The sequence below is a fragment of the Miniopterus schreibersii genome, assembly GCF_964146895.1.
Source record: "Miniopterus schreibersii genome assembly, chromosome: 11".
NCBI classification, from domain to species: domain Eukaryota; kingdom Metazoa; phylum Chordata; class Mammalia; order Chiroptera; family Miniopteridae; genus Miniopterus; species Miniopterus schreibersii.
In genome coordinates, this window is record NC_138111.1 from 47,981,063 (window position 1) to 48,004,121 (window position 23,059).

Here is a 23,059-nt window from a genome sequence, read left to right on the forward strand (position 1 = left end):
TTAAGTCAATAATAGAAACTTACCAATTTAATTTAAAAATATATTTACCTCTTTGAATTCAGCAAAATAAATGAAACATATTTTCCTCAAATTTATTTCAAGAAAACAAGGTGTTGAGAATGACATTCTCTATCTTTATAACCCACCAGATTGGAATAAAATGCAATAGTTGAAATGAATACATATTCTCTGGAGTGTTTTACATTGAAGAGGATATATTTGCAGTTTTATAATAATTATACACTGCAATAAACTCACTGGCTATGTCATTACAATATGTAACAAGAGATGTTAATTAAACATACTTAGCCTACTTCTATGAATGTGAGATTGAAAATTCAATATATATAATTGATAGATAAAATTCTGAGATAATTTCAGTTTCAATTTTCTGGTTTTTACTGTATCATGATTCTTCTGCCATCGACATAAGTTATGGTTATCGTGGGGAAAGAAGAGCTCTTTGAATGAGAGGCCCTATGATTAAATGCCAAGTTTTCCCTGCATCTATTAATTATAGCTAAATGCCATATGCTGATCTCAAGATTATCGTTAGGGATATGCTGGACTTAAATTTAGGTCTGCCAGAAGCAAGGGTCCCATGATTGCCTCCTTTGCCCTTAAAAGGTAATGCTCAGATCTTTCTACTATGCAATCATAAAGTATTTTACTTAGTAGGTGAGGTGGTCTGAGTTAAATGCAAAAAAATTCTTAAGATCAAATTTTCATGTAAAATGTATCAGAATACACATCAGATTGTGGTACTGCAGATGGGTGTAAATTATGATATACTTATGCTGTTAAATAAGTGAAACAAGGCAACAAGGATTGCACGCTGCAAATACAATTGCATGACAATCAGTTATCCCACCTTCACAGAAAACTATAAGCAATGGCAGGTTAAGTTTTGGTTTCCACGTTTTCAACTTTGTCAAAGAAGGCAGATGTGAATGTGTAGAAACCTCTTTGCAAGTTAATAAAATGAGAAAAAATGTTGTTTTTATTTCTCCTCTATCAGAATCCCTCAAGTCAAGAGATGTGATTTTCTAGAGAAGATAATGGTGATGACAGAAGTTTATAGAGATCTTTAATTTCCTCTTACTCTAGTAAATTTTTCCTCCCATATTGTTACTGCTTTATGTTCAACTATAGGAGGCCATGTGAAAGTTAGAAATTCTTAGCTCATTGAAGTGATCTTTTCCCATTTTCCCCAATTGTTTCTTTAAAGAATATCCAGCTACTGCTACCCTTTCCCTTCCTTATACTGTTCAGATCTCACTATAGACTCATTCTAAAACCCAGAGATTGTTAGAGTCTGCTGTGTTAAGTAAATAATCTGAGCCCCATTCCATAGAATGCTTGGGCCACAGTAACTGCCATCCGCCTTACAGCATCAATTCACAGCTTCCTCCGCAAGCGTCAGCCCAGGGCATCGGCTCTAGCAGCCTGGTTTGCCAGGCCAATGGCTTTAACAAATTCTGAGAACGTGCCTATTGAATCTCCATTCCCTACTCCTAATTTGTTTTTTTGTCTGGGGTAACAACTGCAAATCACACCTTGAGTGCAAAGAGGTAAGACAATACATCATTCACTCATCTCATATGGAGCTTATTGATTCTTTTGCTAGAGCCTGCCTCCCACCTTCACTTGAACCAACCCAGTTGTAAATGGTCAAATCAGTTGCTCAAATGTAGGATTCTTGTTTGTTTTCTCTTTTTCTTTCACCCTCTACATCCAGTCAGTTATTACGTTATTTTGGTTCTGTCTCCAAATTAGACTGTAAATTCATCTCAGTGGTCCCATCTGGTCCAGGACTCTACATCTCTCTCTCTTTCCGAACTCTCCAAATGTCCTCTCCTAGATGATCTTCTCGCTTCTAGTGCTACTTCCCACTAACTCATTCTTCACAAAGCACTTATCTTAAAACATAAATGGGATTGCAACACACTTTTGCTTCAAAGCGACTTATGGCTTCCAAAGGCGTTTATGAAACATCCAGCATAACAATCGTGGCCCAGGCCTCAAGGCCCTCCCCTTCCACTTAGCGTGCTCCACTCCAAGAACCTCCTTTTAATTCCTTGAAAATCCCAAGCTCCCCTTTCCCTCGAATCCTAGAAACCTCTTTACACACCTTCCCTTCTCCATTCCCTCATGTGATGAACAACATCTTTTCTTTAAACTATTAGGTTAAATATCAGCTCCTCTCCTAGCTACTCTATAGTTGAGAATGTTTTCCTTCATAGCATTTATCAGAATTGCCATTTGTGCTTTTATTCAATCCCTTTTTCTCATTAGGCTGTGATGTCAATAAAGACTAAAGTCTCGTCTGCTCCCCCCTTGTAGCATAGGTTAGCCATCTTCCTAGCACACAATTAAGTTCTTCATAAATATTTGTTAGTATGAGGAAGGAAAGAAGGAAGGAGGGAGGGAGGAAGGAAAGGAGGGAGGAAAGGAGGAAGGAAGGAGAGAGGAAGGAAGGAAGGAAGGAAGGAAGGAAGGAAGGAAGGAAGGAAGGAAGAAGGGAGGGAGGGAGGGAGGGAGGGAGGGAGGGAGGGAGGGAGGGAGGGAGGGAGGGAGGGAGGGAAATGGAAGAAAGTTGGAAATGGGTTGTGCTTGAGAAAACAAATGTTCGATTTAGCCAAAGAAACCCAGAACTTCCCTGCTATTGCCAGACAATGTGCCAGGAACTAGAAAACATTTCTATTTTTCAGGGAGAAAAAAAAATCATAAAACTCTAACAGTTCAGTGAAATAAATATATCATTGAATAGGAACTAAAATAAATATATAGAGTATTTTGTGTTTCTAGTTATTTTATTCTGAAGTTCAATCTTCATTTATATTACCAAAACTTTTTATTTACACCTTTTTTCTGACTGTATTTTACTGTTTTGTTTCTTTGTTTGGGCTGCTTAAAGTGTGTTTACGCTCTCAAATTAGAATTTTACTGCATAATTCAATCTCTTAATTTTGGATTCAAGTCATTCATAATAAAATATTTTACATGTTAATTATTCTTCATTTTCTACAGTTTCCCTTCATGCAGTATGCTAATTGCCTATGTTTGAATTTTATTTGTCTCCAAGCTCTGTCATCTCTGAAAATGAAGTAATTATATTTAAACTAGCATCAATTACTTGTATCTGAGGACTGTGTCTATTGACTAAATTTTTCCCCTTTAACTATCATTTACTTTCAGGGACACCTTTATGAATTAAATCCTGAAATATTTGCCTATATAACCTGTGCTGTATTTTACAGTTGAACTCATTACTTAGCTCTTTGAAATGGCTAGCATAGGGTCAGAGATAGCTATTAATGCTATTTAGAGTGTTTGGATTAACCTTCAAGATACCTTTCTGTGTTTCACTTTTGTTTTTCCTGTTTTAATTATACCACAGAGATTAGTATTTTAATAAAAGTGAAAATCACCTAATTAGCTTTTAATTAGTACATACTCTATATTACATTACTTTACCTAAAACAGATGCTCTCCAAATATATGAAAATAAATGAAATACCACCTTTCTTTAGTTTCAAGAATTTAAATTTATAAGCCTAAATTTTTTCTCATCAAATTTTCATTATAAAGTTTTGAAAAAAAATAGCTAATTATTGAAGCAACATATTAATTAGTTTGTACCTCCATTGTTTAATTTATGAGTTACTCTGAAGTCAATGAAATGGCTTGGATTAAGGATGCAGAGATTTTAAAAATAGTCTAAATTTGACATGCACATCTTGAAACTATTAAACTTTCCATTTGAAAATAATTATTTAATTCCATCATATTTTATTACATCTTTCAAATATTTCAACCATTATGGAGATAACTGAGTATATTTAAATCAAGATGATCACTTCAAGAGGAAAAACACATGCAATTCAAAAAGCATGCATAATAAGACAATACAATGCCTGCCAAACATGTACACATTTGCATAATTGAATCAGAATTTTAAGGAAGGAATAATACTGATTTTTATACTATCATTCCTATTAGGCACAAATCAAGAATGTGATGCCGGTTTTCACTGAAAATTACACAGACACAAACACACACACACACACACACAAATCACAAGTCAATTGAAATCTTAATGAAGTGCATACAACAACATCATGTAGTTAATCTTATAGGCTGTATTTATCATGGTTGTTATGTTTATGTAATTCATTAAATATAATATTTTGGAAGCAATTAAATAGATTTTAATAATTAATAAATACTTTCATCTGAATGCCTAAAGGTTAACCTACGATTGTGAGTTTTTAAATGATTCTGTAAAATATTTAGTATGAAGACTTTAGGTTCATTTGATAATATATAATGAAAATAAACTGTCATAATACATTTAGGATCAAACTCAAATACAAAATTTTTACGCTGCTGAATACTAATTTCAAAATAATAGCCACATAACTGACTGTAGTGTGTGACACTGTAGTGGACAATGCATGAATGCATATATTAAGTTTACAAAATACTGTAAATTGCTTATAAATAGCAGCATTAAATTATTAAATAAACATAAGTATCAGTGGCTTCATATTTATATATTACTTTCACAGTAAAATGATGAAATATACACAGAGCAATTACTATTCTAATTAAAATCCACAGCTAACTAGATTGACTGCACAAGATAACAACACAGAATAATATCTTTAAAACCTGGTAATCACTGTGAGAGTTTAAACAATAAAGCTTTTAAGGAATCCATAAGAAAAATATCTTACAGACCACAGAAAGGGCAACTATTTCTTAAAAAGGGCCAAAACCCCAGTCATACAAGTAACAAACCTAGTAAACCAGAATGAATTAAAATTAAGAATTTCTATTCAAGGAGAAAACTCACTGAATGATTGAAAACTATACAAAATGAGTATCTGGTGTGTGCTAGTAAATATTTGACAACTAGTTCTCCAGAAGAAACAGTAAAGCCCTGCTTTCAGCGTTTGCCGAAGCATGCGGTATAAATACTTCTACAATGGAAGGTTTTCAAAGTACCAAGCAGCTTGTGGAAATTCTTTTTTTTTTTTTAATATATGTGTTACCTGTCATTTTATTTTATTTTTTAAATTTTATTTTTGTTTAAAATATTACAGATGTCCTAACAGTTGGATCTTGTGAATCAGTTTGAGGCAGATACAACGTATCACTGTGTATATCCAAAAGAAGAATCAATACCCATTTTATATATAGATATATAAAATACTATATATAATACATTTAAGTATCTATTAAATAGGGGTAGGTAATGTAATAAAAAGAATATAGTAAAAAAAGTCAAAAGACATAGACACATCAAAAAAAGAGAATTATCTACCTGACAAATAATAATCGTGAATCTGACACATAAGCATAAAACCATGTTTAATACCATTAGCCTTCAAGATATTCCAATTAAAATATCCCAACGCACACATCAGAATGGCTAAAATATAAGGATGAAAAATTCCAAGTGTTACTGAGTATCTGGAGCAACTGAACTCTCAAATCCTGCTGTCAAAAACTGATATAACCACTTTTGTAAACTGTCAGTATCTATTAAAGCAGAACATGTCCTATACACACACCCCCAAAAAACAGACACACACATGTGTTCCCGGAAAGATATGTTCCAGATGTCCTTCCCGCCGCTAATCGTAAGAGCTGCAGCCTGGACGCGGCCCAAATGCTTATAAACAGGGGAAAGAATCCTAATTTAGTGCATTCACGCAGCTGACTACTACACAGCAGTAGGAATGAATGATTTTCCACGGCACATAGTCTTACAAATGTGATGCTGAGCATGAGAAGCAAAGCAGTCCCTACTGTGCGATGATTTCATTCACAGAATATAAAAAAGAGGCAAATAATCTATCCTTCTGGAACTCAGCATCATGCTTATTCTCTGTGGGTACCGTTAACCGGACAGAAACAAGGGAGTGGGGCTTCAAGGTGCTTTAATGTTCTATCTTTCTGTCTCTTAATTTATGTGAGTGTGGGTTATGGGGGTATGTTCACTTTGTGATAATTCACTGAGACTGTACTTAAGATATGAGCAATTTTCTCCATGTATATTATGTATATATAAAAAGATGAAGAAGATTGAAGATATTAAAATTTCTAAAAAAATTCTGTAACATTGTACAAGTTGAAATAATCTGTGAAGTAACTTCTTTTAGGTATATTTGTAAAATATATGCTAAAACCTTAAAAAGTACTTCTTGAGGATAAAATTACTATTCTATGCATATCCAGATAATATATTTCATAAAAATTTCGTCCATTATTAGCAAAGTCCTCTTGGTAGGGCACAGGAATTTTCCCTTGCTCTATCTGACATTTGTTTTTAATAATCGTTTGTTGAGTATTTCTAAAAAAATGTAATCAAAAGGTACGCCTTAGAGTTCCCAGAGGTGGTAGTTGCCTACAGATACCTAAACAACTTCTTCAAAATATATTTCAGTGATGCTGTAGGACCAACTCAACAGGAGTTTTTGTCAATTGCTTTTGTGTTTCCAAGGATATCATTTTCCCCCAATATAAACTGAATGAAAAAAATGTCCCTATTGTCTGTATTTTATGTCAAGTACAATCTAAATCTTTATGGTGTTTACTATTAAGGAACTGATAAATTCTGAAAATTGTCTTAGAAAACAATAACTTCATCAGTTTCACAACACAAATAAACTTATATTTACTTACAATCTGTAGTAGTCAATCATAAACGTAATCTGGATTTACATTTTTACAAATGTTATTGAATGCATTTAACCAAAGAGATTCAACAAATACATAATGCCCAAAATGTCACTTTAGAGTCTTTGGTTATTTCTTATCATTTCCATTTCCATAGCTACATACTTTACTTTCAATCCTCTCAAGTTCTAACATCAAGCTTTCATAGAAGAACCAATTTTTTTATAAATCTTGACAGATGATAAAATAAGTTTTACTTTTAATAACTCATTGCCTCTGTTCATTGGCATCAAGTAGACCTCACTATAAAATTTTTAATATATAAAATTGTCATTCATGTCTAAAGAACTGTTTTCCACTGGTATGAATCTTTACCTTTCTGAGTGATGCCTTCAAGTTCACTTAGTAACTTATCAAAGACTATATCAAGTGACTATATTACTATTATCTACCGAAGAACATAAATATTTTGATAGAAAATATCACATAGTTTCTTCAATATTTATAAAATAGGATAGAAAGTATCAGTTGAATAAATACAAATCCCCTTTACTATTACATTTACTGAACACTCAAACAGATAAAGAAAAAAAAAAACACCTCTAAAATTTAGTATAGGAATTAAAATCTTACCATAAGCTCACAGGTTAGGAATTCACACAAAAAATTCGCCACCCTGAGACCTAGAAAAGTACAACCGAAAACATTCTCTATTAGTACGAGTATTGCATTTTAATTCAAGCACCATAAAATGTTAAATAGAGATTCAATATTATGAAAAATTATAGTGCATGTGTAATTAGTATACATATAATTTAACAAACAATTTTGACTATAATATTTGTAAAATAGCATTGCAATTATTCCGCTCACATCAAACTATTGTGATTTAAGATTAGTTACTCTAATTTGGAAATCTAATGCAGGGATGACAAACAAGCAGAGAATTTTTATTGTCTCCTTTGCTTCCAGATCACAGTGAATAAATGACTAAATATATTTTGCATATATTATTTTAGAGAAGCTTCTCAGTTACATTGAGTGTCAAATATATACACACACCCATATACACATGCAATACACACACAAACATACACAAATGTGGTTATCATAACATAATCCTATTTTTATCTTTGCCTAATCTGTTTTAATCATTGTATAATAGATAACTCCCCATGAATATAAATATTCTGTCATAATTTTAAAGACTGCATTGTACCACATAATTCGGTATACATCTTAAATTGTTTAAGATATTTAGTTTAACCATAACATTACATGACATTGGTTTATACACTTGTGTTTAAATCAAGCTATTTGGTTACCATCACACATGATCATATTTAATAGTTAATGTGATTTTTTTATCATTTTGATTCTGTAGTTACTTACTAATCAAAACACATTTATTAAGCTGTTAAATTTGCTTATTTCTATGCAGATACTGTTCCACATAAATAAAAGAAGCAAACTGAAAATTTAAACTCTACCCTTAATGGAGAAATCAGGAATATTTATGAACTCTTTAAAAAACTCGTGAACGACTGGTATAGAGGCAGGTGTCCTACTGTGTAACACATTGCAATGTAAGTTAATAGAAGAGAGACACTATATAAAATAATGCATCTATTATATCAATGCCTTAATGAATGATGTTGTTTAGGGGATATGTTTTCCTCAGATGTCTATGTACCAAATTGTCTCAACTGTTTTCTACTGTAAATGAAGAAACCATTATATAACATAGTTTATCTGACAAAGGAATGATATTAAACTCTTAGGAAGGATTATCATATGTGAAAATAATTCTGACACTAAAAAGAAAACAAAAAACATTTGAGGAGTGAAATAAAATGTTTCTAATATGATTCTTATGAAATGTTAGAGGAAAACAAAATATCACTACTACTAAGGTTTAAATGTTTATATTAATATTTATTGGTCTTATTCTGCAAACTGAAGCGCAGATGGGGAATGAAACTTTAATAATGAATGCCGAAGATAAACCATTAACCTCCCAGGACTTTTTTGAGGATTTCATTATATAACTGAAAATTATTTGAAAACTGCTACATAACAAAATGCATGATTAGAAAGAAAAAAAGTAGGCAATAAACATTGTAGGCTGAGATTTGTGTTTTAGCCTTTTGGCAGCGGTGCCTTTAACATCTTTGTAACTGAATATCTTTTGAAATTGTGCTTACAAAACACTAAAATGTTAAAACTTCAAAGAAAGTGTTATCCTCATTAAAAAGTATCCAATGAAAGTACCTATTACAAATATTTCTGGTGTTCAATAGATATAGAAACAATATTAAACAATCCATTTTAGGGGCAGGGATTTACATCTTAATTTAAAATGTATAGATCCTGCCCAGACAGAGTGGCTCAGTTGGTTGGGCATCAGTCTGTGTGCCCAAAGGGTGCTGGTTCAATTCCTGGTCAGGGCACATGCATGTGCTGCAGGTTTGATCCTGGTCAGGGCATGTCCATGAAGGCAACTGACTGATGTTTCTCTCTCCTCTCTCTCCCTTTCCCTCTCTAAGCATGACTTCAGGTGAGGGTTAAAAAAGAAATAATAAAATAAAATGTGGAGATCTTTTTATTTGGTATTTTGATTCTTACACATCACTCTCCTGAAAATTGCCTCTCCAAATTATTCAAAACACTGAAATTTTGTAAAAATGTTTCCTACAGTGTTGATATGTTTGGCAACAATAGTCTCAATCTATAAATGGGTGAATTACAAAGAGATCATCTCAATGCTTTTTTATGAATGACATTGTCATAATTTTCCTAAATTGACATTCAACTAATTGTTAAAGCTCAAACAACAACAATAATGCTAATTGTAAAAGTTGTCATGTTATAATTACCCATACATTTGAGAAAAAGTTACAATTATAAATTGTAATTACAAGCATCATATAATGATCCTTTAGTTACTGGAAGTGGTTATACTGGAAAAACTGTAAAAAATGTGTGGAAGTTCACAGGAGTGGTTTAACCTTTATGTAAATTAATTGGTTACTATAGCAACGTTCATTTTCATGTCACTTCAACTGTTGCAGGAGCTCAGATAAGCTTTGAGCTTCAGTCCTGTGACTGCCGTCATGACTCTTAGATCCTAATCACTCCTTCATCTGAAAATATACAGCATATTGGGACCTACTTACTTTGCATGGTTGGCTGCTGTAATAAACCCCTGGAAAATATCCTGTATTTCTATTCTTTCCCTTTTACCACTTTCTTGCCAATTCCCAGCTCAGAGGCAAAATAAGATACACAGCAGTACCTCTCAAACCAAATGCACGTGCAAATCACCTAGGATACTTGTTAAACTACAGATTCTCGCTGATAGTTCTGGGCTTGTTGGAAATGCAGAATCTCAGGCCCTGTTGCAGAAATATGAATCAGGATCTTCATTTTAGCAATATTGACAAGGCTTTTAAAGCTTTCTGAGGCAGTTTCTGTATCTCCAGGATGAGATAGTCGTAGACCACGTACGTGAAGTACCCCACGACTTCTCTGTCTCTGCTTAATCTCTCTTCCACTCTGATCACCCGGCCACCACCTCAATTAGATAATGATACCGAAAATCCTCTCAAACTTCTAAACTTTGCAAAAGAAAGCTGATATACTGAAATTTTTGTTCCCTTTTTGTCTTTGCTGTGCTACCACCCAACTAGCTCTATGTGTTGCTAGTATTTCATCATTATTATCATTTCTCAGCAGTTACCTGCTCTTTATATTGGCCACTAATGTGAAATATTCTCAGTCCCACCTCATTCCATACCTGCCCCTCTCTCCCGCTATTACATAACTTGCTCACAGGTTTTTGAATGGTTTAAAGTTCTTCATGTTAACAACTTCAAATTTTCTATTCTTCCTTTAATAATGCATGTGTATCTTCATCCAAACCCAGAAACAAATTCAGACTGTATGAAACCTATGGCCGAATTTTAGCTGTGTCACAGCTGGCCAATTATTTAACTTTTTGAGGCCTCAATAATGATTCTTGACCATAATAATAATAATGAACACAAACACATATAAAGATTATAAGTGTTATGGATTGTTTCAAACACTAGTCAATTTAAATTAATGCTGCTAACAACCTTAAGTGGTAGTCACTTCTATTACATCTATTTTATATAGAAATTAACTGAGAAATAGAGCAATTAAATAACTTGCCCAAGGGCATAGATCTAGTCAGGAGACGAATCTGCTAATGGCACAGCCTTATACACTGTTAGAATTTAAATGAGGTAATTTGCCCAGCAGGTGTGGCTCAGTGGTTGAGCATGGACCTAGGATCCAGGAGATCATGGTGCGATTCCCAGTCAGGGCACATGCCTGAGTTGCAGGCTTGATCCCCAGTCGGGGGCGTGCAGGAGGCAGCTGATTAATGACTCTCATCGTTGATGTTTCTATCTCTCTCCACCTTCCTCTCTCTGAAATCAATAAAGACATATTTAAAAAATAACTGACTAACTAACTAACTAAATGAGGTTATGTAGTTGAGGTGCCCACTATGATGACTGATTCCTTGGTTCCTGGTAGCTGCCCAACAAACAGTCCGCTTCCTTCCAACTGAGTATGAGTTATAACAGTGCTTCTCAAACTTCAGAGCACATGAGAATGGCTGAAGGGCTTGGTTATGTACAAATATCTGGGTTCTTCTCCCAGTGTTTATGATTCAATAGGAAAAGAGTAGAGTCCCCAAATTTGCATTTCTGACAAGTTCCAGAGGACTTTGATGCAGCTGATCTAGGCACCCTGCTTTGAGAACCAGTGCTAACTCAACAGAATCACAGGTATCCAGTCTTGGACTCTCAAAGCTCAGAATCTAATTAGGACTGTTTTGAGAACAAGTAAAGCTTTACACAAACAGAATAAAAACAGGACCCATAAGATTAGTAAGCAAGTTAGAACCATGACCATGTGAGTTATTTACATTTTAAATAATCAAATCTGGTTTAAACTTACAAAATAAAACCCAAATGGAAATAAAAACTTATCTGGCTAAATATATTATGCCAGTCACTTACTATGGGGTATTTACAATGTTTCTACAACATTTACAAATTAGAATCATACTTCAAACACTTGTCTATAATCTATTTTTTCAGTGTGTAATATATCACAATCAATTTCTATATTGTTAGTATGTGAATTTCACAATTGTTAATATATAGCAAGTGCTTAGAATAGAGCCTAAACGTAAAAGTGGCTCCTAAATGTATGCATGTCTCTCACTATTTCTTTTGGTTAAGAGGAATTACAGAATCAAAATATATGAATGGTTTTACGACTCTGGATTGGTATTACCAAAATGACCTCCGGAAAGAATGTACCAGCTGCCACTCCCACCAGCCCTGTGTGCTTGTGATTTCCCTCACTCACAACTGCTTCATAATTCTTCCAATAGTAACAATTACTGCTACATGTGTTTACCATATGTTGTTTTTCAAATTTTAATATCTCTAAAATCAAGATGCATACCCAAAGGGGTAATTTAGCTCTATTTTTTCATTTTGTAGAACTCTACAACATAATGATTTGTCTTACAATTCATAGCATTTTAGATTCAAAAAAGAAAAATTCAGTGACACATAAATCCTAGTACTATATTTGTGAATACTAGTCATAATTACTTCAAACGCTACCTAATGCCATTAAACATTTTGAAATATCACTGTAACACTATGGCTGAATGTTGTCATATATTGCTGATTAACTTCCTAAGAAATGTACTATTTTCCATGGGCTGAGTAAGGACTCAGAACTCAGAGGACCCGTCTTAATGCTACAAATCAGTATTACTTGTCCTATTTTTAAGAGAAATAGAAAAAAAATATATGTCAGCAGATTTTAATGAACAAAATCCTTTAGAAAAGAAAAGATATATTAGGAAATCATGAAAAAAAGTTAACATGAATACAACCAAAAATATCTAAATTTTCTATGGAACAAATGTATAAAATCTTTAAGAGGATTTTACTGAATTTACCTGTCTTATGCTATATTGTGCTATTTTTACGCTCAAACATTAAAAATTAATCACATACCAAATAAAACTTTGTTGCATATTTTTTCACTATTATATAATTTTCAACATGTTATAGCTTTAGGAGCAAATATTTCTTTAATCAATTACTGAGAAATAAGAAAAATGAAATTGTGTGGATTGCTTCAACTGACCAATAAACATCATAAAATAGTCAACTTTATTAGTAATAAATAAATAAAAATTAAAATTGGATAAAAGTTTGTGATAAAACTGGACATATCTTATTTGAATGTAATATTAAAAACTGTAATATTAAAATTTTATTAAGACTCAGTTTCATCAAAGGGAGATACAAAATGTTCATACCTGATTGCAGGATTCACTGATATGATGCATGCAAAGCGTGTAAAATGTTCTGGCTCACAGTAAGTGTTCAATTACGATGATGATGTTGACAATTAAACTATTTCGAAAATAAATATATGCAGCTACTCTAGGTTTTTTTTCCTATTTTCACTTTTACTTTGATAGTTAACAGTTGGAGGCTATGTAGTAGTAACGGTATAATCGCCCACCTTCCTAAACATAAATATAGAGAAAAAACACATTAGCTTCCTGTTCTCTGCTGCAAAAGGGGCCAAGAATGCAAATAGGAATATGCACCCATGCATGTATCCCTAATATTGCATCGATATTGTCTTCTGCCAAGGTTTGAATAGTGAGCAGTGCTCCTTAAGAAAGGATGCAGGGTTTTGTTATGTCGCCTGGATTTTAATAGTCCATTAGGCACCCCTGCAAAAGTGCGGTGAGAACGGGGCCGGGGTGACAGGCAGTGGCTGTGGGCGCTGCTGAGAATGGGGAGCGGGTCCTTCCACAGCACAGGGAGCTGAGCACAAACGCCAGGTGCTCGAGCACGGGCGCATTCTCCAGGAGCACCCAGAGCTAAACAGGGAGAGCACCCTCCCTCCTGACAGTCAGACCTAGCACAGAACCAAAGTGGAGTCATGGAGGAGGTTCAGTCACTTTTCATTTGATCACTAGCTTTTGCTGAAGTGATAAGCTCCTGTCATTCACTTGTTCCCTGGAGATGCTCTTCCTTCCTCAACACAGCACCCACCCACCCGCTGACTTTGCAGGGGGAGTGACACCCCATGACTTAGTTCAGTACCTTTCCATTACCCAGGAAGGCACCTGCTTCCCAAGGACCTCGGGCACCTGCAGCCGGGCGCAGTAAAGCGGTTGGCGCCCTAGCTATGTGTGGGCAGAGTGGCGCAGGGCAGTGCATTGCAGCGGGACAGGGACAATGCACAGTACTCAGTGACACAGTTATTACAGCCCTATAGTATCCCGTTGCATAAAACTGCCCGTGAGAATGAATCACTTTAGAACACAAAGGAAGAACGCTCGGCAACACAGAACAAGAAAATAAAAACAAGCATTCGGAGATAAGGGAGCTAGAAAAATTTCCTTAGACACAACTGTTAGAGTGTTTCGTCAGTTCTCAAGATGGGCTATTTAATGGAATTAATACAAAACACCATTCCTGTTAGCAGTCATTGCAGAGGAGTTTTCTCTTTGGACTGTGTGATCCCATGAACACACAGGTCCTTTAGAAGGGTTAGTGTTTAACTAGGAAAAATATATTTTCTTAAGAATAACCATAGTACATATATTTATGCATGCTCAAAGGAACACATGTGTACATTATTTATCATTATACTTAAGTAGGTATTAATATGTATGTAATGTATTTGTTTATTCTAATATTTGAGTCATGATGCCAAGTTTAAAAAAATAGGTAATATTAAAGTTATCTTTAGTAAATATTTTTTGAGGGGACAGGCCAGATAAAATATCCTAATACAATAATTACTGAAAATAATTATATATAAACATGTGATTATATATAAACAGATGATTATATATAAACATCTTTATGTACTCAATGAAATAGGGGTAACCTCTGTATTTCCTTAATGATTCTTAGAAAGATAATATTATACTATATTTTTTCCATTGTTCATTTTATAAAAAACTGTATCTTTTTTATTTAGTGAGGTTAATTGTTATTAATACACAGACATTTTTAAACAATCCACTATCACCTAATATATCATTTGTGATGTTAGCCTCAAATAATCTAAGACTAGCAAAATGTACAAGAATTGATTGATTGCTAGTTTTCTTTTAGATGATACAGTGACAAATAAAAAGATGAAATAATGTAGTCTAGGATGCGGTTAAATATTAAAGTCTGTATTGTGTGCACCAAACCATATTTCTCAAACCGGTATCTAAATTGCCTAATAGAATTATGTACAGTAATTAGATAATGAATTGAACAATTATTATCTTAAATTCATTCTAAATATTTGGGTATAAAAAATATAAACCACATTCTGCCCTCAATTTAAAATGTTTCAGAATTTTAAATTAGAATATATGATGTTATTCACAAACCACAGAAGTCAGTATACAAACTTAATCATTAATGCAATTCTGATCCATTGTTTTGACAAGACTCTTCTGCTGTGAAGAAAACTGGATGGATCAGAGAAAGTGAATGCCTGGGGACTTATCAAAAAGTAATTAGCAGGAATGGAGATTAATTGACTGATATCAAAGAAGCTGTATGTGAGAAATTCCCAGTGATCTTTGAAAAACTAAAGCTTAAGTTAAAACTTTGGAGATTTCTAAAGATACCTCATTTGGCTTTCTCAGAAATCAGATATTAAGAAAGCTTCTTTTGTTGATCAATGATATAATTCATTTTGTATCATAAATTAAATACACCCCAAATATTCTATGTATGCCTACTGGAATAATTTAAATATCTAATATGGCTCACTATTCCAGCAATTATACCTGAACCCATTCTGAAATATACTTGTTTATGTAAATAGGTAGCAGCAGAGTTTATAACAATCTAGTACTCTGTAGGATTTTTAGTATAGAAACATTACGAGTTAAATATTCAATGTACCATAGCAATATTTAATCCAAATTATAAATTGGAAGAGTTTGGTTAAGATATTCTAAGTTTGAGACGTTGTTTTAAAATTAGCATGTGCATATTGTTCTATGTTAACCAATACAAATGAACAGTCTTGCTGTCCTGCATTCAAACACTAAAGGGTATTCTTTAAATTGTCTCTACATAATGCTTTCATTTCTTTCTGTACTTATATGTAAACAATATCAAGGCAGTGGTGTTTCTAAAATATGTCCACAGATTCTTTGATACTCCTCCCTTCAAAGGTGGAGCTTAGTATCCCCATTCTTGAGTGTGGGCTGAACTATGAGACTCATTTCTAACCAATGGAATGTAGATGTAATGATGGTGTGTCACTTCCAAAATAGGTCACAATGTTGTGCATTTGCTTTGTTCTTTCTTGGATCCCTTCCTCTGATGGGGGAGCTATCTGCTACATCATGAGGATGCTTACATAGGTCCACCTGACAAGGAGCTGAGGGCTCTCACCAACAGCCAAGACTAAATTGCCCAGCCTGAGAGTGAGTCACTTCAGAAGCGGATTCTCCAGGCTTGGTCAAGCCTTCAGATGACTGTAGCATGGCCAAGATCTGAGTAGAACCTTATGAGGGACCCTGAGCCAGATCCACCCAGCTAAGCTGCTCTTGGATCTTTGATCATCAGAAAATGTGTGAAATTATAGAAGTTTACTGTTTTATGCCACTAAGTGTGGTTAACTTGTTGCATAGAAATGAAGAACCAATATAAAGTAGAGGGCAAGGTAAGCAAAAATATTTTACATTATGATGTGAAAAGTACTGTATTGATGCAATGGGAAAAGAGAAATCAGAAATCAATTCTGGCAAGAAAGATCAGAGAGGTGGCATTTGGATTGGACAAAACTTGAAGAAAAATACGAATCACTCCAGGTGCAGAAAGAGGTGGTTTCCTAGGCAGAAGAATCAAAGGTAAAAAAAAAAAAACATGGACATCTGAAGAAGTAGCCTGATTGGGAAATGGCAGGAAGTTTGGTGTATAGGTTTGTTAAAATTTGAAAAAGTGACACACAGGTCACGCATTTCTGTAAATGAGTAGCATGTGCAGGAGTTAAAATACTCAAATTGATTACTTGATTCCAGGAAATACGTTTCCTCTTAACCATATGTATTTTCTACAGCACACATCAAAGAACACATTTCCAAAGACTGATTTCTATGGTAAAATTCCAGCATAGGAAAGTCCTTTGCATTCAAGGATAGCTACATTCCTTTTTCACAGTTTGGGAATTCTCATTTCCTACGATTCTCAGAATACATATTAATGAATCTAACAATTATACAGCACATACTATGAACTAGCATATTTCTAAGGGCTTGGAAAATATCAATTCATCTAATATTCACATAAGCGTGTGGACTAAGTCCTATTAGTTTCTTCATTTTACAAATGGGAAACTAAGGCATAGATAGGTTAACTGATTTTGTCAAGATTACATAAATAGTGAATAGTGGGGCTTGGATTCCTGTCCAGGCAATTTGGCCTCAGGATTTTGCTCTTTACAATTATATTTACCATTTCTATTACACTGAAATCTCAGCAAAGATACCTTATCATCTATATTAATTTCTCAGGTGAATTTCTCCATGAACTCTCAACTTTTCCCTGTTGGAATAACACTTTTCATACAGTTTCATAAAATGTGTTCCACAAAATATTAATCCTATGAGATAATTTGTGGGAAATAGTCAAATAACTTTGGGAAACCCAAGACACCAGAATATTTTCTTGGTGATGAACAACAGATGTTAACGTATTTAAAGCTCTGAAAATTCCTACAAAAGCAAAGTCTATTAAATTATATTTTTAAAACCAACATTATGACATATTATACTCTACTAATTTTCAACTGTTTTCAGATGTATTTGGGGTATTACGCTTCTTATTGCTCTTAACATCTCACTGACCACTCTGAGAATTGTTAATCAAGGATAAAATAACTGAATCTTTTCCTCCTTAAAAATAGGCTTACCCATACAAACACCACTGTACAAATAAAAGCACCCTCACTAAGGATACATTCTGACTCTGAAAACTCCCATATTTATTATGAAGTTTGTACAAGTGATAAAACTCTTTCACCAGCAAGTAGAACTCTTTTGTTTGCTATTGGAAACTACCTTATTTCTCCACTTCCTTCTCACTCCTAGGCCCTATAATCAATCTTTATCCCACGGTTAGCCCTGGACCTCCCTCTGCGTAAGGCCCTTTCCTACCTCAACCACATCTCAAACTCCTTTGATATTTGGAGGATTGGAAGCAAAACTAGAAAGCCATGGCATCTTGAGATGAAATTAAAATTAAATTAAAATGAACCTTGACATCTTTTAGTCTACCCTTTATCCTGGCAAAAATGGAATCACTGAGACCTCAAGAGGTTAAATAATGTGCCCGGTGTCAGGGATTTAATATGGGTTAGGCCGCGGTTGAAGCAGTCATTTCCTGATAGCTGATGCAGGGCCTGAGCAGCCTGTGGCCTGATCAGCAAGAGCGAAGAGGAGGGGAGATAAACGCAGTTCTGCCGCAGGTGCGGGATCGAGCTGTCACTTGGCTGTTAGGACTTGTACCCCCAGTGTCCCCACCACTCCCTCAATACCAAGAGCCTCACGACTAAGGCCCCAGATTCCACTGTGGCACAGACATGCAAGAATTCAACTGGAGGGATGAACAATTTAAAAACGAATCTCTTCCCTCCGGGTGGACATGGCCCCGCCTTAGTGTTTCATGAAAATCTCTCCATCCTTTTGGACGGGATTCCTTGGCATTATACAACCTGCACTGCTGTATGTGGTAGGAGAAAAAATAAGAAAAAATGGGGTGAGAAGAATATAAAAGGCAAAAAGAGAAGGAAGATCCTAGCTTCATTATTTTTCTATCCAGGATTCATTATAATTAGAAACTATTTGCCCTTCTAAATCTTGAGTACTATATTTTGTTTTAAAAAGTCATTTTAAATGAAATTATTAAAAATTATAAAATGTTTATGGCTTAAAAATATGGAAAGTTATAAAGAACAAATTTCAGAGGAAAGTAATATAGACCTTTTAAATTTATATCCTATTTTAATTTTTTTCATAGTGTATATATATACATATATATACTATATATATAAACATTATTGGATATGTGTGTGTGTGTGTGTATGTGTGTGTATATATGTGTGTGTGTGTGTGTGTGTGTGTATATATATATATGATACTATATATACGTATTAACATTATTGGTAAACATACTTTTTAATGCCTCCCTACCACTTCTTCTACATTCCAATGACTCAGCCCCTCCCATAGTAGCTTATAAAAAGAGAGATTTGTATAGAAGTGAACTTGGGTTTCAATATTGGCTTCATTGTACTCAGTTGTGTTATCTCTGCAAATGATTTTTCTGAGCTTCAATATTTTTTGATCCAAAGTGCCCCCTTGCCAGATATTTAGCTCCTCACAATTCTTGGTCCTTTGACCTGATAAATGAGGGTAATATTCTTCTATTACCAGGAGATATGCACTGCTAGATATGCATAATAGATGCCCCCCTACCATAGAACACTGCATAAAACCACATGGTGGTGAGGGTTTCCAGTATTACTTTGTATCTGCACTTCCATGCAGTAAGAAATGTATATTAATCTAATTAGCACTACACTTCCAGAATCCTATAATAGGTGACATTCCCTAAGCAGTTATGTGTAGGCACAATGCTGAGTAGCATCCTTATATTAACTCATTGCTTGTCATGACAATGTCATAAATTAGGAACTCATAATATGCTCATTTAGAGGACAGGGAGGCTGAGTCTTAGAACTCATATTTTATACAAGGCCACTCACCCTTTTAGTAAATGTCTGAGCTGGAACTGCAACTGATTTTATTTCAGACCCGAAGCCTGTGCCCTCAAACACGATGTTTCAATGCTCTCCTGGGCTTCCCTGAGGCCCGCCACCACAGCCCTGGTTTTCCTGGGCCAAGCTTTTCTCAATATCTATAGTCTTCCTTTCTGTAACATTTTAACATAGACTGGTCCTCCCCATTCTATCACAAAGGTACCTCTATTTCTTCTTCTCATATTAAATCAATTTTTCTGGAATTTCACTGATTTCCTTAAATTTATCTTCTAATTTACTATTTTTCTCTTCAGATTTCACTTTCTATGTTTTAACCTATATTTCCATAATTTCAGTTATTATAATCAGCATTTCTAGACCTTCTGTAAACTTACAAACATCAGCACCTTTCTCTACACTAGAAATAACCAGCGGGATAATACACTAGAGAATATGCTACCATTCATAATAGAAAAATTGCTTTAAAATATGTATTTTTAAATGAATGCAGAATACTTATAGACTATGAAGAAAATTATAAAACTCTATCAAATGATATTAAAGACCTGAAGAAATGAAGATATGTGTTCTATTAATAAACAGAATTATTTAGCATTGTTCATTTCCCCTAAATTATTCCTTTTGCTCTCTGGGCTTGCTTGTTTGATAATATGTAAAACACGTTCTAAATCCAAGCAGATGAGCTCCAGGTGAGTTTTTGAAAACTTCAGTTCGTCAGTTGAGAACTATTTATGTGCTGTGTTCATACGTGTGTGGGGTACACAGACCAATCAAGTAAAAACAAAAGATATCACAGAAGTATGGGGAAACATAAAAGATCAAGGGGACTTTTTAGCTAACTCTTTTTATAACACAAATTACCTAAGAAGATAATAATGAACTTTCAAGTTGAGACTGAATGGTGACAGGAGAGAACATTTGACAAGTTCAGGTGGAAAACTTAGAGCCCAGTATGCTTCTTTTCTGAACAATGAAAAGACACAAACATCATAAACTCTCTTCTCTGAGGATACCACTCATAGATCGCCATTCATTCATTCATTCATTCAGTCCTTCTTTCTTTCTTCCACTGTCTGCCAGTCCGCCCCTATCTGAAGATTAGGCACACCTGGGAGAATAAAGGGTCTAGGCAGGCACGTGGGCGCGGAGAGAGTCGGCAGCCTCAGTGCAGGAAGCGCGTCACAGGATCCGCGTCACTGCACAGGGAGGAGTGATGACTGTGGTCTTGGCATCGGCCTGCTTCCTGCTGCCTGACAACCCAGAGGCCGTCCCCTGCAGACAACAGGGGCTGTCTGATGAGCCCCCTCCAACTGTCCTTTCCTTCCCGCTTTCCTCAGGCTGAACCTCACAAGACGTGGCTAGTATTCCATAACGATTATAGCAAAACTGTTCACCCTTCTCTTTTTATCCACTGGCTGATAACTTAGCTGTAGATATAAAAAAAATCCCCTTTGTACTAAAATGTAATGAATAGTCCCTTAGTGTAAGAGCACGTTTCCCTTCCTCACAAAAACCTGAACTGTCCTCCCGCAGTTTATCAGTTTGTCTGTGACAAAGATATATCAACTAGTGATGTTACAAACTGTTTCTCTTTTTCCACTTCATGATATATTTGGGTCTTAGGGTGGCTTTTTTTCTAGTTCATGGTGTAGCTAAAGTCATCTAAGCATTGGCAATAAAACCTAGACATTTTAATTGAGAAATGGCTCAAAATTATGAAAGAAGGGGCACAGTAAAGGAAGCCAAAATAGAAGAAGCAGTAAGGACCTATCAACAAAGCAAAGAAAGACCAAACATGGGTATTACACAGGGTAAGTACACCAAGGAAAAAGATGCAACCTTTATGTGTATATAGGGTTCAAAATTTAACAATTTACTTGCTATCATAATATTTGAGTTACAATTACTTTCGATAAAAATGTTGTTTTCATTATGAGGTTGTAAAAAATCAATTTACCCTTAAAGAAACTTTTAGTCCAAGCTAATACTTAACATTGATAGCTAATAATCTTCTAGGGAATGGTGGTCTTGACCTCTACATCTACAGTTAACTATAATCTGGGATCTGTTTGTGGAGTCACATAAATAATAGCATATGGTTATTGTAAGATGACAGGTTCACTATTTCATTTTAAGAATTAATTCTGCACAATCTATTATTTGACAGGATGGAGTTAGGGATATTTAGATCAGCGATTCGATGCTAGGCTCTTAGTTCAAAATTCAGATCTTTACTCTTAATACAAGATATCTAGTCATCATAAGTATATTTACTGGCTTAGGAAATAATGAGGACTGCTTTGCGGCAGGGACTGTTTAAAAAAACAGACAAGGATCACTGTTCTGGTGATTCTGTACTATAGCAGGTGGAACAGACAATAAATACTAAATATAGTACATGACTCAATTATATAGCATATCAGATGGCAAAAAGTGCTAGGAAAAACAAGTAGTCGAGGTTAAAGGAGATTTGGAGTCCTTGGGGCAGGTATGAAGATTGTAGGGAATAAATAATTATAGGATCTCTGGTCATTATAAATCTGTGGATTCTATGTATATTTTGTACCACTACATACATAAAAGTGGCTTTAATTGATTGAGGATTGGAAGATTAATATGCATACATACGTGAGCCTTCTTCTGGAGAGAGAATCTATTACTTTCAACAGACCCTTAAATGAATCATGTTCCAAAATAAAAAATAAAAAAAAATTAAAATGACTGACATTTTCAGTATTTTGTTTTTCACAAAACTAGATCACATTGTTCATGTCCTTCCTATAACCTTTGCTTTTATTATCAATAATTGTGGGACTTAGACTTTTTGGAAAATACTATATTATTACATATTTTAATAGTTCTGTCTGAAAAGGGTAAGTAATAAAATTAATAATACAAATAACACCAGTTTCTTCTCCTTAAATTTCAGCCCTTTTCAGTACAAAGGTAAAATGGATTTAGAAATATTCAGTGTGACCACAATTACTGACCTCACCTATATATTAAATTTCTACATCTAAACCAATGGTCATTAAAAACAACATCTAGAAAGTGCTAAGTACATGGGGAAACAAGAGCCAAGAGTGCATTCTAAACAGCTACAATTTTATCCTTTGTAAGGTTATATTGCTCCACTTATTTTTATGTAAAATGAGGATTATAATTCCTGCCTCAAAATATTGTTATAGGAATTAAATGAGGTAATATATATGTAAACACATTCTACATCCAAGTCCTTCTTTTTCTTTATAGACAATGTATTCCTATGATTTTCTCATTATTACAAAAGAACATACATGTAAAATTTCTTTGCTATGATGGAGTCTTCCTTGACATGTGGCTTCTCCAGTGTTACTGCACCTTAATGTTCTCTAGATAATCTTTGAAATGTTCCTTCCTTGAGATAAAACTGTTTTCCCTGGTTCTTTTCCTCTTTTTTCATAATGAAGACTAATAATGCCATTTAACCGTGACTGGTTTATTATCTCTT

General features: G+C 34.4%; 1 protein-coding gene across 1 annotated transcript in view; it reads right to left on the reverse strand.

Moving 5' to 3' along the window:
- PTPRD (protein tyrosine phosphatase receptor type D) overlaps nucleotides 1–23,059 on the reverse strand; it is a 1,875,931-nt gene that overhangs the window by 1,051,182 nt on the left and 801,690 nt on the right. The window contains exon 6 of the mRNA XM_081152197.1: nucleotides 7,321–7,370. The gene's annotated coding sequence lies outside the window, so the exon portion shown is untranslated. The remainder of the gene's footprint in view (nucleotides 1–7,320; nucleotides 7,371–23,059) is intronic.